Below are 15,582 nucleotides of genomic sequence, written 5' to 3'. Positions count from 1 at the left end.
TAATCTACCCAATCATTTTCAGTCAAACATTACATAACTCATTTAAGTTCTGCCTTCTTTTAAAACTCATTCCTCCCCTGTATGTATTGTTCCCCCAATTCCCATTTTCCTGTGTAGTTTGCTTCTACCCTTTTCTAAATATTTTAATTCCAGTCATTTTATTTATGTTACTATATTCACTACATCTAGTACAGCTGGTTTAGATTTTGATTTCCATTTTCTAGTAATTGCTTTTTTGACCGACACCATAATTAGACACAGCAAGCCCTTACTACATCTAGGCAATTCCAATTCTGTATTTTAGCTCAGAAAAATAATCTCCCTCATCACACCAATCTGCCAACCCAGCATCTCCAACAGTGTATCCTGCAGGGATTCTTTAAAGTCTGCCAAGTCATTGCACTCCCAGAAAATATGTTCCCAATTACCTCTTTCTCCCTCACCAAACCTCCAACAATTGCTGTCTACCTGTGGAAAAATTCTCTGGAGTCTAGTTTGGGTATAAAAATATCTATGTAAACATTTCCAAGCAAAAATCCTAAATCTTCTAGTTTTTGTTGCATATGTGAAAGATATGCATATATCATCCCACTGTTTCTTTGTGAATTGCTTATCCAGTCTCTCTTCCCAGTCCTTTCTAACCTCCTCTGATTGATTCCTAGAGTTATCATGCAATATTTTATATGCTGTACTAATTATTCCTTTTTTAATGGCAGCTTCTGTTCCAGAGTCTACTAAAAACTCTACCAGTGCTGGTCTTTCATTTAGGGCCCCCTATTTCTTTCTCTTTGCCTGTACTCTGATATCAATCCTTGATACGGAAGGCAATCTCTAACCTGAATTCCAAATAAATTCTTAACGTCTGCCCATTCTATCATCTTTCCCTCTCTAGTTATTTGTTCCCAATACCCTGGTTCCTTTGCCAGTTTTCTCCAATAAATTTCAGCCCCCTTTTGCCTATTGTCTATATCCCTAATTGCAGTCATGCCTATTGGCAGACTCTCCTTCTCTATTCCTGTGTTGCCTTAGTTCTTAGATACTTTCTGCTACTTTATATAATCTTCTGCATAATTTTTATCCTCCTTAAAGACCTGCATCCAAAATCCCATTCTCTCTTTGTTTCTTGAGCTTTCTCCTGTTTCATTATCATCCCTTCCACTTTGAATTATAGCTTTCTGCTTTTCCTATGTATAGGAGCCTTACGTTTGTAGCTCTGAAATACCCATTCAAACTGGGTAATCCCAATCCGACCTGTTCTACTGGAAGAATCAACTTATCCCACTTAACTCTTGCTGTCATCCATTCCCAGATAAATCCATCAGCTCTTTATTAATTGCTATCCACAATTTCTCTGGTTGATAAAAAATATGCCTGACCTGAGTAAAAGACTATGGGACTAAAAACATTTTAACTTCTTGTATCTTACTATCCATATCCACATAACAAAGCTTCAATTTTCTCAGTTTTTGTATTATCTTTGTTTAGTCTCTTCCCACATATCCTTAGCTGCCACACTAGAATCATTTGTAATCCATACTCCTAAATGCTTCATTTAATTGCGTCCCCATAAATATGGATATTGCTGAACCAATTCATATGTGGGTACATAACTTACAGCTATTGTCTTTGTTTCAGCTTCATTAATTTGTATTAAATTAAATAAAATAAATTCCCTACTTCAAAACTACAACTGGTCACCTCTAAAATCACTCCTCCTAGACCAAGCTGTACAATATTTTAATGATACATTCCTCATCATCCTTAATAACCTCACTCCAATAAGAAAAATTTGCTCCAAAGCCAAAAACCTACATTGGATAACCAAATATACTAAATCTCTTATTAAACAAAGGGATAGAGCCTGGACTGCTTATCAAACCTCCAAAACCTCAGAAAACCACACTTCTTACAAACAACTAAGAAACCTAACTAAGAAGCAAATATTATTTTATATTATTATATTAGGAACTGTATTGAAGTTAATTCAGCATACTAACTAGGATCTCATAATGCCAATCCAGTGACATCCCATCACTTTGTTTGATGTTAAATCCCCTCTTAATTGTGTAATTTTTATCTTATATTCTTGTTGACTTATTGCATTGATATTGTATATTGTATTTTATATCCATATATTCTTGTATTTCTGGAGCTTTTCTCCCCAGGACTCCACTGAAAATGGGTTCTTCAAGGCCCAATTGGACTATCCTGGCAAACAAACTGAAAATAAAAAATAAATAAAATAAATTATTTGACAAAAAAAATTATTTTCTAGCTTGTCAGTAAAAACACATAACCCACAAATTTTTTGGCAAAACCTTAATTACCTCCTCAACCCTGGCAAAACCTTTACCCCTGCACCATCTACAACAAATAGCACTGAATGTATAGCATCCCAATTTAACTCTCATTTCATTACAACTGTCACCTCACTTTTAAACAACAACAAATCTAACCAACCCCTTACTGTGCCTACCTCTACTAACTCTAAACTCAACTACTTCTGTTTTAAACCCATATAAACCTCTTAGATCAAAAAACTAGTATCAAAACAAAAACTTACCTGTCTAGCAGCTGACCAACTCCCTAATGACTTTTTAAAAACTGCTGCAAGCTCCATCGCCTGTCCCGTATCTATCCTAATCAATCATTCCATCGCAGAGCAATATGTCCCCATACTATGGAAAATATCCCATATAATCCCCCTTCACAAGGGAGGCCCATCTGAAGATCTGTCTAATTATCAGCCCATTGCCATTCTCTCACCCCTAACCAAAATCTTAGAGAAATGTAGCCATAAGCAGCTGCTAGACCACCTGATGACACTACTCTTGTTTGCTCTGCTCCCACTCCCCCCAAGAACTCCAAGATAAACTGCAAAGTAATTTCTAGATATTGAAAATTATCTAAATAGGTTCATAGGTTCATAGGTAGGCACTAGGCTATTAGTCCCAGAGCCTATATAAGCCTAGCCAAAAAGGTACCCTGGCTTTCGCCACCCAAGAAAATTATTTTCCTGTGCCCCTGTCGAACAGAGCCACAGAAGTGATCCCTGGGGGAGAATTTCCTATTTCCCATCCAATCAACAAGATTTTTCTTGAAGAGTGCAAATGAGGAGCTCTGTTTGACATAAATAGGTAGTCTGTTCCAGAGTATGGGAAGTCTCTGGGACAGGAATCTATCCCTCCAGCATGTTCTGTTTATTGTGGTGACAAGGTTTAGGTCCCTAGAGCGTGTAGCTTGGAGGGATTGGGATTTCTTTAAGTGGAGCATGTCCAACAGCTCTGGGTTTGACATAGTTTTGTATGTTAGCCAGAGATCGTCTCTGAGTAGGTGATATGCGACGGAGTAAAGCTGGAGTTTTTTGAGACGGTCTGCATAGGGCATCTGTTTGAGGCCAGTAATCCTCTTTGTGAGGTATTTCTGTGGCCTTTCCAGTTGTTGTAGATGTCTTGTGAGGTACATACCAAAAGGGGTGTTGTACTCTATAATGGGTCTAATGAGTGATGAGTAGAGGGGAACAATGACCTCTTTTTTTCTGGATGGGAAACCTTTTGTGATGAGGTGAGCCATGTAGAAGGATTTTCTGACCACTGTGGCAATGTAATTATCAAAGGAGAGACTACTGTCCACCTGTGACCCAAGGTCTCTTATCACACTTTCGGCATTAAGTAGACTACCACTTATGTGGTAGTTCATGGGTACAGAGTTTTTACCAAAGGGGACGACAATACACTTTTTGGCATTGAGCTTCAGGCCATGGCTTTGACACCAGGCATCTGTCTCAGTGAGGCCCTTTTGTAGTATGTCCACATTGTTAGGAGTTTCGATTGTGGCTCCTAGTTTGTAGTCATCTGCAAACTTTGTTAGCCAAAGACCTTCTGTGTTAGCCTGTACTTCAGAAAAGTAGATACCAAACAGGAGAGGACCCAGGACTGAACCCTGTGGTACTCCACTTGTCACTGGTCTGAAGTCGGATTTGGAGTCTGCTACTTTCACAGCGTGGGTTCTGTCCATGAGCCAGTTGGCAACCCATCTTGTGACATAGGAATTTATACCTAGTTTAGTGAGCTTATCTATAATTCCAGAGTGGGGGGTGGTGTCAAAAGCCTTGGCGAGATCTAGATAAGCTGTGTGAACCACCTTACCCTTATCTATGGCTTTGGTGACTGCTTCAAAGAAGTCAATCAGGTTTAGGAGACATGATCTGCCTTTTACAAACCTGAACTGGGTAGGGTCCAGAGTTTGGAGATTACAATGTCTTTGTTTATGAGTTCCATGATGATACATTCCATGGCCTTGCAGACCAGGCTCATCAGGCTAATGGGGTGGTAGTTCCTGGGGTTCGTCGTGGCTCCCCTTTGTGGAGTGGGATAACAGTCGTGGTGCGCCATGAACTTCAATTCATCCTAAACCCAAACAAAACAAAATTAATGATCTTCTGTAACAGGAAATCAAAAGCAAAACCACTTCCTCTCTCCATCTACTCCACTAATGACACTATAATAGAACCAGTTAACCAAACAAAACTACTTGGTATAACAATAGACAACAATCTAACATTCAATAAACACATTATCACTCACAATTAAGAAAGTTCACATCAAACTTAGTGCTCTATATAGAGCCAAACCTTACCTTACTCAAAATGCCAGACCAGCCACAGCCAGCTCCCACCTCCTATCTACTCTTTTCAACTTTTCTCTAACCTGTGCAAGTCTGATTTACATCTACTTTATTCCTGCTATAACAAAATAGCAAAATTTGTTGCTAATATACCCAACAGGACCCATCATTGCCTTGCTCTTCAAAAACTATATTGGCTTGAATTTCCCAATCTGTTATTGGTCAGTCAGCTCACCACTGCCCACTCCATTATCCACAAACCTGAAAACTGCCCTGCACTCTCCAACCTAGTGCAACTAAATACCAACCCTAGGACAGTTAGATCATCCGTTAAACTTATATTCAAGGCTACAAAGTCCCATAATTACTTCGGTGACTCACTGTTCTCCTTCAAAGTAGACAAACAGTGGAACTTATTACCCCAGTATATCTTAAAAAACACAGATCATCATAACTTCAAAAAACTCCTAAAGGAATACCTTACTCAACAATGGCTATGCTCCTGTAATACTCCTGGCTAGTTCCTCATGCCGTCAATCAAATGTTTTCTATTCTGCTATTTTCTTGTCTTACTTCTACTAAATGAAAACGTCACAATGGTCTTTAGTTATATATCTAATGAGTTTCATACTACTGTCTGTAATAATGCTTAAGAAATGTAATGTTTTCTGTTTTACATTCACCTTTTTGTAAATTGTGATTGTTGGCAACTGTCAAACTTTTTTGTATATTGTTTGTAAATCTTTTAACAATTTTTGTAATCTTTTTGTACTATTGTTATGGAGCTTATCTCCCCGGGTCTCCGCTAAAAACGGGCTACTTGCCCAGCCAGACTCTACCCGGTTAACAAATGTAAAATAAACATTTTGTATCCTGAAATGATTTGAAACTGTGTCAAAATGTTCCATTACACTATAATGTCTCTTTCTGATTTTGTCAGGTATAAAATATCATCTTCAAACAGAGCTAGCTTTTCTTGACTACCATACTAATTATATCCTTGAATTTCTGAGTCCCTTATTTTCTTTGCCAATTGCGTTACATATAATGCAAATAGCAAATTGGAAAGAGGACACCCCTGCCTGGTTCCTTTGCTCAAGCAGAAATTATCAGAGAGGACTCCACTCACTTTAATTTTTTTTGCCTGCGATCCCTCATGTAGCCTCCTAATCAACCTTATAATTTTTTCTGGAAATGCAGATGCTCCCATTGCCCTGTTCATAAAGCCCCAGCTTACTCTGTCAAATGCTTTCTCTGCATCAAGACCCACTGGCAGCAATGGCATTTTCTTACATTCTGCTTCCCTCTGGATCATTAATGTTCTGTTAATGTCAAATGTTTGCCTCCCCTCCACAAAACCACACTGATCCATATCTATCAGTTTTGGCATCACATTTGCCATTCTTTTAGCCATTATAGACATGAACACTTTATAATCATGGTTGAGTATTGAAATGAGCCTGTATAAAGCTGGATCTGATGGATCTTTACCCCCTTTAGGTATTAAAGTAAATCACTAGTGTGAACAATGGAAAAACTGAAGAACAGGAAACCAAAAAACCACTGTATCACAATGCACCTCCGTGTCTTGGGAAATCCACACACCGCAGCTCTACAAATAATTGCCAAACGACTTCAAGCAAGAAGTTATGGAACAAATAACCCAAAAGGCGACAATTGTCTATGAAAGATTTAATCAAATAAAATGTGATAAAATACAAACTCCAAGGTTAAGCGCTTTCACTTGTATAAACACAAGCTTCATCAGAACACAGTAACTGAAGAAATCTGATCTTAAATAGCTTTTTTGGTGCCAAAACATTTGAATCTGTCATACAAAATTTAAAAGCATAAGCACTCCTAACTAACCCAACAGTCCTACCATAGTAAATAATTATATAACGTACAATATAATACATTATAAACATAATAAACATAATAATAAACATTGTGATGAATAATGAATACTAAATAAAAATATAAATAAAAATATATAGATAAAATGTGTATCGAAATATGAATTGTTCATAGGGAATATGAAAACTTTTATATGATTAATATGTGTCAAAAAACACACTAAAGTTCCTTAGACTCAATACAGTACATATCTAAAACTGTATTCAGTTCAAAGACAGCAAAGGTTTAATAGATATGGTGTCGTTGAGACCAGGTAAAACAGAAGCATCAGTATAAATTTGCCACCAAAGTTCTTTGTATGAGAGCAAACCTTTTATGTCACCCCCTCTAGGGTCGACCTTCAAAATCTCTACAATACCAAAATTAAAATAATGATTGTCACCATGCGCTTTAATATGCCTGTAAAGCGCATTTTGTCATCCTTTCTTTTGATACTGTAAAGATGAGAATAAATACGTCTGTTGAACCTCCTTTGAGTCTTGCCTATGTAGAACTCGGAGCAGGTCCTACATTTGGCAAGATATATGACCATTTTGGTTTGACAGTTTCCTCCACAAAACCTAATATGAGTGTGGTTATAGTTGTCCAACGCCACACTATCACCCTGAAAAATAGTGTGGCATTGGTTACAAGCTCCACATTTACTGGTGTTCTTGTATATGGGAATCTTAAAGGAATGACCTCTCTCTAAAATTAGCTTGATGTTAGTGTCAATTTTATTGACAAATCTAGGACCAAGACCTACAATGGGTACAATTTCCTGATCTGTTAAGATAATATGCCAGTTATCAGTCAAGATTTTCTTAACCTTGCCTGTGTATACTCCATATTCTAAAATGCATGTTCTGTCGAACAACCTGTCATCTCTTGTAATGTCCGTCAATTTAGATGTCTCCTTAATGGCACAACCATTATATCTTTCTCCCAGCAGTGGCATATATTTATTCCCCCATTCTTTGATGACATAATCCTTGACTTTAACCATAGCTGTGACATCATATCCTCTATCCTTGAATAATGAGGTAATAAATGCCACTTCATCAAGCATATCTCCATATACAGATGTCATCCTGACAGCTCTAATGAGTTGACCTTTGTATATATTCATGAACTGCCCCTTAGGATGATTACTAGAAAATTCTAAATAATCATTAGTGAATGCATTTTTCCTATAAATCCTGGAACTAAACATATTATTTTCTCTACTAACCAATGTGTCCAGGTATGCCAAACCTTTGTTGTTTTTGGAGAAAGTAAATTTCAAGAAACCATTGGTATGATTAATATAATCCAAAAATTGGTCCAACAAGTTGTCTCCTCCATCCCATACCAAATAGATGTCGTCCAAATATCTAGAATAATATTTGATATGTGTCATGTATGTACTTTTAAATATATTGGTCTCTTCCCACTCAAGCATAACCAGGTTAGCACACGCGGCTCCCATTGCAACTCCCCTGGTTTGCGGATATCAACAAGCCGCATAACACGAAGGAAAAGCATACGGGTACATTAAAGGAGTTGGTTTATGCTTTAGGTAGAAAATTAACTCAGATTAACAACATCAAATTGGACAATGCTTATTTATCTAAATGTATTGAAATGCATGTAGTCCCTATGGGTCTCAGATTTTTTAAATACCCAATGGGATTGGATGTTACAGAGAATATAATACAGGAATTTAATATTTTTTTTGACCAAAGTGGTTTTAAATATATGACATTACTTATGAAGTTTAATGATGAAAAAATAATTCATTTAATACAGGAGGTGGAAGACTTAAATAATTTGATTAGGAATGATTTACTTTTTTCCCAATGAGAGAAATTGCATACCAAGCAGTTTACTAATGCTGAGTACAATACACAGAAAGCTTATGGTCGGAAATTGAAGAAATTTCATAGGGATTTGGAACATTACAAAAGTGGGAAAGCATATTTGTGGGATAAGAATAAACACAATACTAACAAATATACAACTACCAATTATAATTCTTATGACAATGGACATATGACTGAGAATTATTCAAGGAAAGATAGGAATCATACACAGTTAAATTATCAAACAGGGGACAATTCTGATTTTTTATACACAGAACACAGAGAAAGGGAAAGACATTGGAACAGGGGGAATTGGAGAAGACAAAAGTACTACCCAAATACAAGATACCAGTGATGGCAGAAGAACAAGAAGGTTCCATTACAGATAGGGATGATACAGTACATGATAACATAGACAATAAGGGTATTAAACAAGATGGTGTTATTTTCACCTACAGGAATTTTAGTATTTATAATTACACTGGTTATGAACTTGCTATCAGTCATTTTGACCTGTTGTCTAAAGGGATTAAATATATTCCTACTAGCAAATTTAATATTGTAGACTGCATCAGTGTAGTAAAAAAATTTGTTAGGAAATTAAACTTGGCTATCATGTTCAAAGACACACGTGATGTAGGTACTTCAGTTCATGTAGACAATATTTCAAGAGTATTGAAAAAGAGGAGTACGTATATACCCCCCATGCACCCTACCATATCAATGTATGATAAAGTAGTGACTCCACAACTTTATCAGCTTAACAAACACACAGCAGGCATTAGATTTCGATCTAATCTTACTGTTGCAGAATACAAAGCATTACAGGAATTGAAGAATGCCAAAAGCATTAGAATTATGAAACCAGATAAGGGGGGGCATAGTAATTTATGACAGTCTCATGTATTCCTGCAAAGTACATGATTTACTATATAATACTGGAAATTACTCAAACGTTTCCCTCAATGAAATTAACATAGGTTATAGAAAAATTGACTTATGTATAGAAGAATTTCTTATAGACAACAGGATAAATAATGATATTTACAAGTACATAACTGTAGAGCATCCCATTTTAGCCACCATTGTGGGTATCCCTAAGATACATAAAAGTATAGAGGATCCCCCGTTTAGACCGATAATTTCAGGGAGTAAATCCAAGACTTTTCCCATGGGCAAGGTGATTGACACATACTTAAAACACATATATGGTAAAATTTCACACCTAGTCAAGGACTCATGGGAATTTCTGAGGTTACCCCACATATTTATCCCAAGACGACCTACTTTTTGTGACCATAGATGTAATTGACTTGTTCTCATGCATACCCAAGGAGGAGGGACTTGAGGCTTTCGCATGTAGTATTTGGAAACACGCAGATATTAATTGGGACACCACTTGTCTCCTAACTGATATGATGTTGTTGGTTCTCGATCACAATTATATATTTTTCGAAGGTGAACATTTCAGGCAAACCAGGGGAGTTGCGATGGGAGCCGCCTGTGCTCCTATCTATGCTAACCTGGTTATGCTTGAGTGGGAAGAGACCAATATATTTAAAAGTACATACATGACACATATCAAATATTATTCTAGATATTTGGACGACATCTATTTGGTATGGGATGGAGGAGACAACTTGTTGGATATGGATTATATCAATCATACCAATGGTTTATTGAAATTTACTTTCTCCAAAAACAACAAAGGTTTGGCATACCTGGACACATTGGTTAGTAGAGAAAATAATATGTTTAGTTCCAGGATTTATAGGAAAAATACATTCACTAATGATTATTTAGAATTTTCTAGTAATCATCCTAAGGGGCAGTTCATGAATATATACAAAGATCAACTCATTAGAGCTGTCAGGATGACATCTGTATATGGCGATATGCTTGATGAAGTGGTATTTATTACCTCATTATTCAAGGATAGAGGATATGATGTCACAGCTATAGTTAAAGTCAAGAATTATGTCATCAAAGAATGGGATAATAAATATATGCCACTGCTGGAAGAAAGATATAATGGTTGTGCCGTTAAGGAGACATCTAAATTGACGGACATTACAAGAGATGACAGGTTGTTCGACAGAACATGCATTTTAGAATATGGAGTACACCCAGGCAAGGTTAAGAAAATCTTGACTGATAACTGGCATATTATCTTAACAGATCAGGAAATTGTACCCATTGTAGGTCTTGGTCCTAGATTTGTCAATAAAATTGGCACTAACATCAAGCTAATTTTAGAGAAAGGTCATTCCTTTAAGATTCCCGTATACAAGAACACCAGTAAATGTGGAGCTTGTAACCAATGCCACACTATTTTTCAGGGTGATAGTGTGGCGTTGGACAACTATAACCACACTCATATTAGGTTTTGTGGAGAAAATTGTCAAACCAAAATGGTCATATATCTTGCCAAATGTAGGACCTGCTCCGGGTTCTACATAGGCAAGACTCAAAGGAGGTTCAACAGACGTATTTATTCTCATCTTTACAGTATCAAAAGAAAGGATGACAAAAATGCGCTTTACAGGCATATTAGAGCGCATGGTGACAATCATTATTTTAATTTTGGTATTGTAGAGATTTTGAAGGTCGACCCTAGAGGGGGTGACATAAAAGGTTTGCTCTCATACAAAGAACTTTGGTGGCAAATTTATACTGATGCTTCTGTTTTACCTGGTCTCAACGACACCATATCTATTAAACCTTTGCTGTCTTTGAACTGAATACAGTTTTAGATATGTACTGTATTGAGTCTAAGGAACTTTAGTGTGTTTTTTGACACATATTAATCATATAAAAGTTTTCATATTCCCTATGAACAATTCATATTTCGATACACATTTTATCTATATATTTTTATTTATATTTTTATTTAGTATTCATTATTCATCACAATGTTTATTATTATGTTTATTATGTTTATAATGTATTATATTGTACGTTATATAATTATTTACTATGGTAGGACTGTTGGGTTAGTTAGGAGTGATTATGCTTTTAAATTTTGTATGACATTCAAATGTTTTGGTGCCAAAAAAGCTATTTAAGATCAGATTTCGTCAGTTACTGTGTTCTGATGAAGCTTGTGTTTATACAAGTGAAAGCGCTTAACCTTGGAGTTTGTATTTTATCACATTTTATTCGATTAAATCTTTCATAGCCAATTGTCACCTTTTGGGTTATTTGTTCCATAACTTCTTGCTTGAAGTCATTGGCAATTATTTGTAGAGCTGCGGTGTGTGGATTTCCCAAGACACGGAGGTGCATTGTGATACAGTGGGTTTTTTTTGGTTTCCTTTAGGTATTACAGCTACCACTGATGTTTACCAGGATGTTTGTACTTCTCCTCCTGTTAAAATATTGTTAAACAAAACCTTACAGATCTTTATCAGGTTTTTCCCTCCTAGCTTCCAAACGTCCACAGGAATACCATCTAACCCTGGGGACTTTCCTGTAGATGGTTATACATCACCATTGTTATCTCATCTCCTGTCCTAACTCTTAGTAATTGAGCCTCATCTACATCTAACCTTGGCATATTTAATTCTTCCATAAGGACTTTATTTGTAGATTTCTTGATTTTCATATTTCTCTGTTTGAAGTTGATATTATTTTATACCTGACAAAACCAGAAAGAGACATTATAGTGTTGGTGACAGCCCTTTCTTCTTTCTGTTGCCTGAATCATTGTGCTAAAAGTTTTTGTGCTCTTGTGTTATTATTAAAAAAAAAAACAGTTGCTCAACAGCATTCTTTCTAAATCATGTTTATTATCAAAGTAATGCATTATTTTCTGCTTACAATTCTGCACTTGATCCTCTTCTGAGATTCCCTCTATTCTGCAATACTTTAGCATTTGTCATTCCCTTTAAATAATTCTGGTTACATCTTAAACATAGCTCCATTTCTTTTATTTCCACCCTGTTTTTAAACTCCACCTTAATTTTATCCCACTCCCTAGATATATTTTCAGAAGCAATTTCTGTCCTCTTGAACAGCTCCTGAATACTGTCTACTACCAAATTCCGCTCTGTTCAGTAGATAAGTGGGAAAGTGCCAGCGTCTCATTTTTATTTCATTAGTGTGTGTTTTTATTTAAGTTATTATTGGCACATTGCTAGGCCTACCATTGCCCGCTCCTATCTACTTTCTACCCTCTTATATGCTTCTCCTATACTGACCAACTTGGCAAAAACTGAACTAAACAAACTCTCCAGTTTTGACAATCATGTTGCCAGATTTGCTGGTGGTTCAGCTTTCCGCACTCACCACTGTCTAAACCTAAAAAACTTAAACTGGTTTGAATTCCCTAATCTGCTACTCTGTAACCAACTCACTACTGCACATAAAATCCTCTACAAACCTGACAAAGTGCCTGCCCTCAGATCTTTAATAAATCCTTATACTAAATCTAGAGAACTCCAGTCTACAGATACAGTTCTGCTCAGTCCATGTCCAAATTTAAAAACTTACTGAAACTCTTTTCCAGATCTCGCAGGATATGCTCCTGCCTTAACCCTGTAGGACAGTATTTACTTACTTCTCCTCAAGATCCCCCCTAGTTTCCTACCTCACCTAAACTATTACCTCACCATTAAACACTGCTACTGCCTATGTATATTCAACCATACATGAAGTGTAATGGCATATGTATCTGCCACAAACCTGTACTTGTATTATTATTGCACTTTGATTTTATTGTACCTGTATTATTATTATTATTATTATTATTATTACTTCGTACTTGGATTGAAACTAATTAATTTGTATATAGATCTTTTCTCTCCAGGCCTCCACTGAAAATGGACAGATATCCAATCAGACTTTCTGGGTCAACAAATGTGCAATAAATAAATAAATATCCACTGAGCTTGTTTTCTACCTTTCTTATATTCAACTTATTTTAACTTTTTTGTATTCCTCTTGTTCTTTCCTTCTTTTTCTGTTTACTCATCCTAACTGTTCAGCTTTTTAATGATTTGCACTGTTAGTCTATATAATACTCCTAAGTTATTTAGACTAGTGATTGTTTTTTTTTTCAATGTATGTATAGCCTATACTATTTTAATTTTTTTGAATATTTTAATGTATTCTATATTGGAGCTTTTTCCCCCCGGGCCTCTGTTGAAAAAGGGCTTATGCTTAGTCGTATATTCTTGGTCACCAAAAGTAAATAAATAAATAAGCCATATCATACATAGAATTAAGATAATAATTTCCTGTGTTCTTACAGGGGTGGATTTCTACATTAATGTCTTTGTTTAAACTATAGATAATAGGCTTTGTCAGTGACACCATTTCCATTGTTCCAAATGAAAATGTTTGAAAAAAAAAAACACAGGAGCAGACTAGAAGAACCTGGAGTACCTTAAACTTGAACAAGAGACTGGTGTTGGGAGATGAAGAGAATTGAGAAGAAGATCAGCAAATTGTAAACTCAGTAAATAAATGGGAGACTATAAGGCATCAATCCCATTAAGTATAGGAATAGTCATGTGAAATGTGGCTGTGCAAGAAGTGGCTGAAGAAAAACTGCAATTTTGTTGACTATGTTAAACTGGTAGGTAGACTGTAAAACATATAACCCACATTGTGTCATTACATGAAAACATATTTCTTAAATCACAAGTAAAATACTGTAACTTATAAAATCTAGTTTAAGACATAGAACCTAAAAAATGCTACCATTATAAAAACAATCTGTTTTGAAGAGTTAGCAATTTGCAGTTCTTTATTAACCCCTATGGTTCCAGAGATATCGACATTCGTTTGGAATATGAGGGCATCATTTGATTTTATCTAAAGTTTAGGCTTGGAGTGGACATCAGGAAGTCTGCACTTTAACTTCAGACAGGCAGAGCCTAAGCTTTGAATAAAATCAAATGATGCCCTCATATTCCAAACAAATGTTCATATTTTGACTTTGACTAGACCTTACTTTGTCTATGCAATTCAGAGTAATGCCCCCAAATCAGCTAGGGATTTTATGAGTGGGACAATGCAAGCATTTGCATTCCCTGATAGAATAATAGGGTTAATTAGGAGGATATATGAAGGGTTGAGGCAAGAATTAAGATGAGAGGATTCTTCTCTGATAAACTGTGTTTGAACAAATGATCAAGACAGGGGCGCCCTCTTCCCCCTTCGTTATCGGAGTCATATTTAGGGCCTTTATCAAAAAAATAAGGTACTTATATATTCAAGAATATAACTGGTATAGTAATCAAGAAAAGTTATTTGAAGATGACATTATTTTGTAATTGATTAATCCAGAAAGGGTATTTTATTGCTGTGGCACATTTTGAGACAACTTGAAGTCTAAAAGACTTCGTAGGCAAAATCCGGCTCTGTTCTTCCTCAAACCCAGGATAAACTTTATCTCTAAATATGAACAGGTACCTGCTCATATCTTGCACCCCCTTACTCTCTTTTCTTCACTCACTTCCTTACTTCAATCAGTTTCTCTCCCCTGACTCTCTTCCTAAATATGCCATAACCCTGATTTTTTTCTCTCACTTCATATGACAGTTCCAGTTTGTATTATACTAACTTACCTTTAATCTCTCTATAAACTGGTTAAATTTTTTCTAAATATTAAATCATTATCACATAAGATGTTTCTATTTTTAATTAATGTTTTCACATTATGTTTAATTTGGTATAATTATTTAAACTGCAGATGTTTTGTATTATTTTTGAAGACTGTAAAATTATTGCTCTTAAAATGTTTTGTAATACTTTTAAGCTTTTCTGCCAGGGCCTGTGCTGAAAATGGACAACCTAACAAGTCAGACTTTCCCAGTACCCAAATCCCAAATGTCAATAAATAATGAAATCAATTAAACTCTGTATCCACATGTGAAATGGTTGAGCATTACACATATTTTTTGGAAAAGTATTTAGCTTTATGGATTATAATAATATATATGTATATATATATATATATATATATATATATATATATATATATATATATATATATATGGATCTACTTTGTAATATTAAAATTCCAAAATGCCAGGATGAGACTCACGAAAGTTAAAGTGCTGGACCAAGTGAGTTTTCTCAGGGCAAGTAAATACTTGCCCAACACCACATTAAAACACACTGCACTACCTAACCCCCCCCAACTATATATACCAACTCCCAGATCACACTACAGTGGGGAAAAGGGCACAATTCCCACATTGGGCAAGTGTTT

Source organism: Protopterus annectens, chromosome 5.part1 (genome assembly GCF_019279795.1).
Source record: "Protopterus annectens isolate FY-2018-M chromosome 5.part1, PAN1.0, whole genome shotgun sequence".
Classification (NCBI taxonomy): domain Eukaryota; kingdom Metazoa; phylum Chordata; order Ceratodontiformes; family Protopteridae; genus Protopterus; species Protopterus annectens.
Note: the sequence above shows the minus strand (reverse complement) of the source record.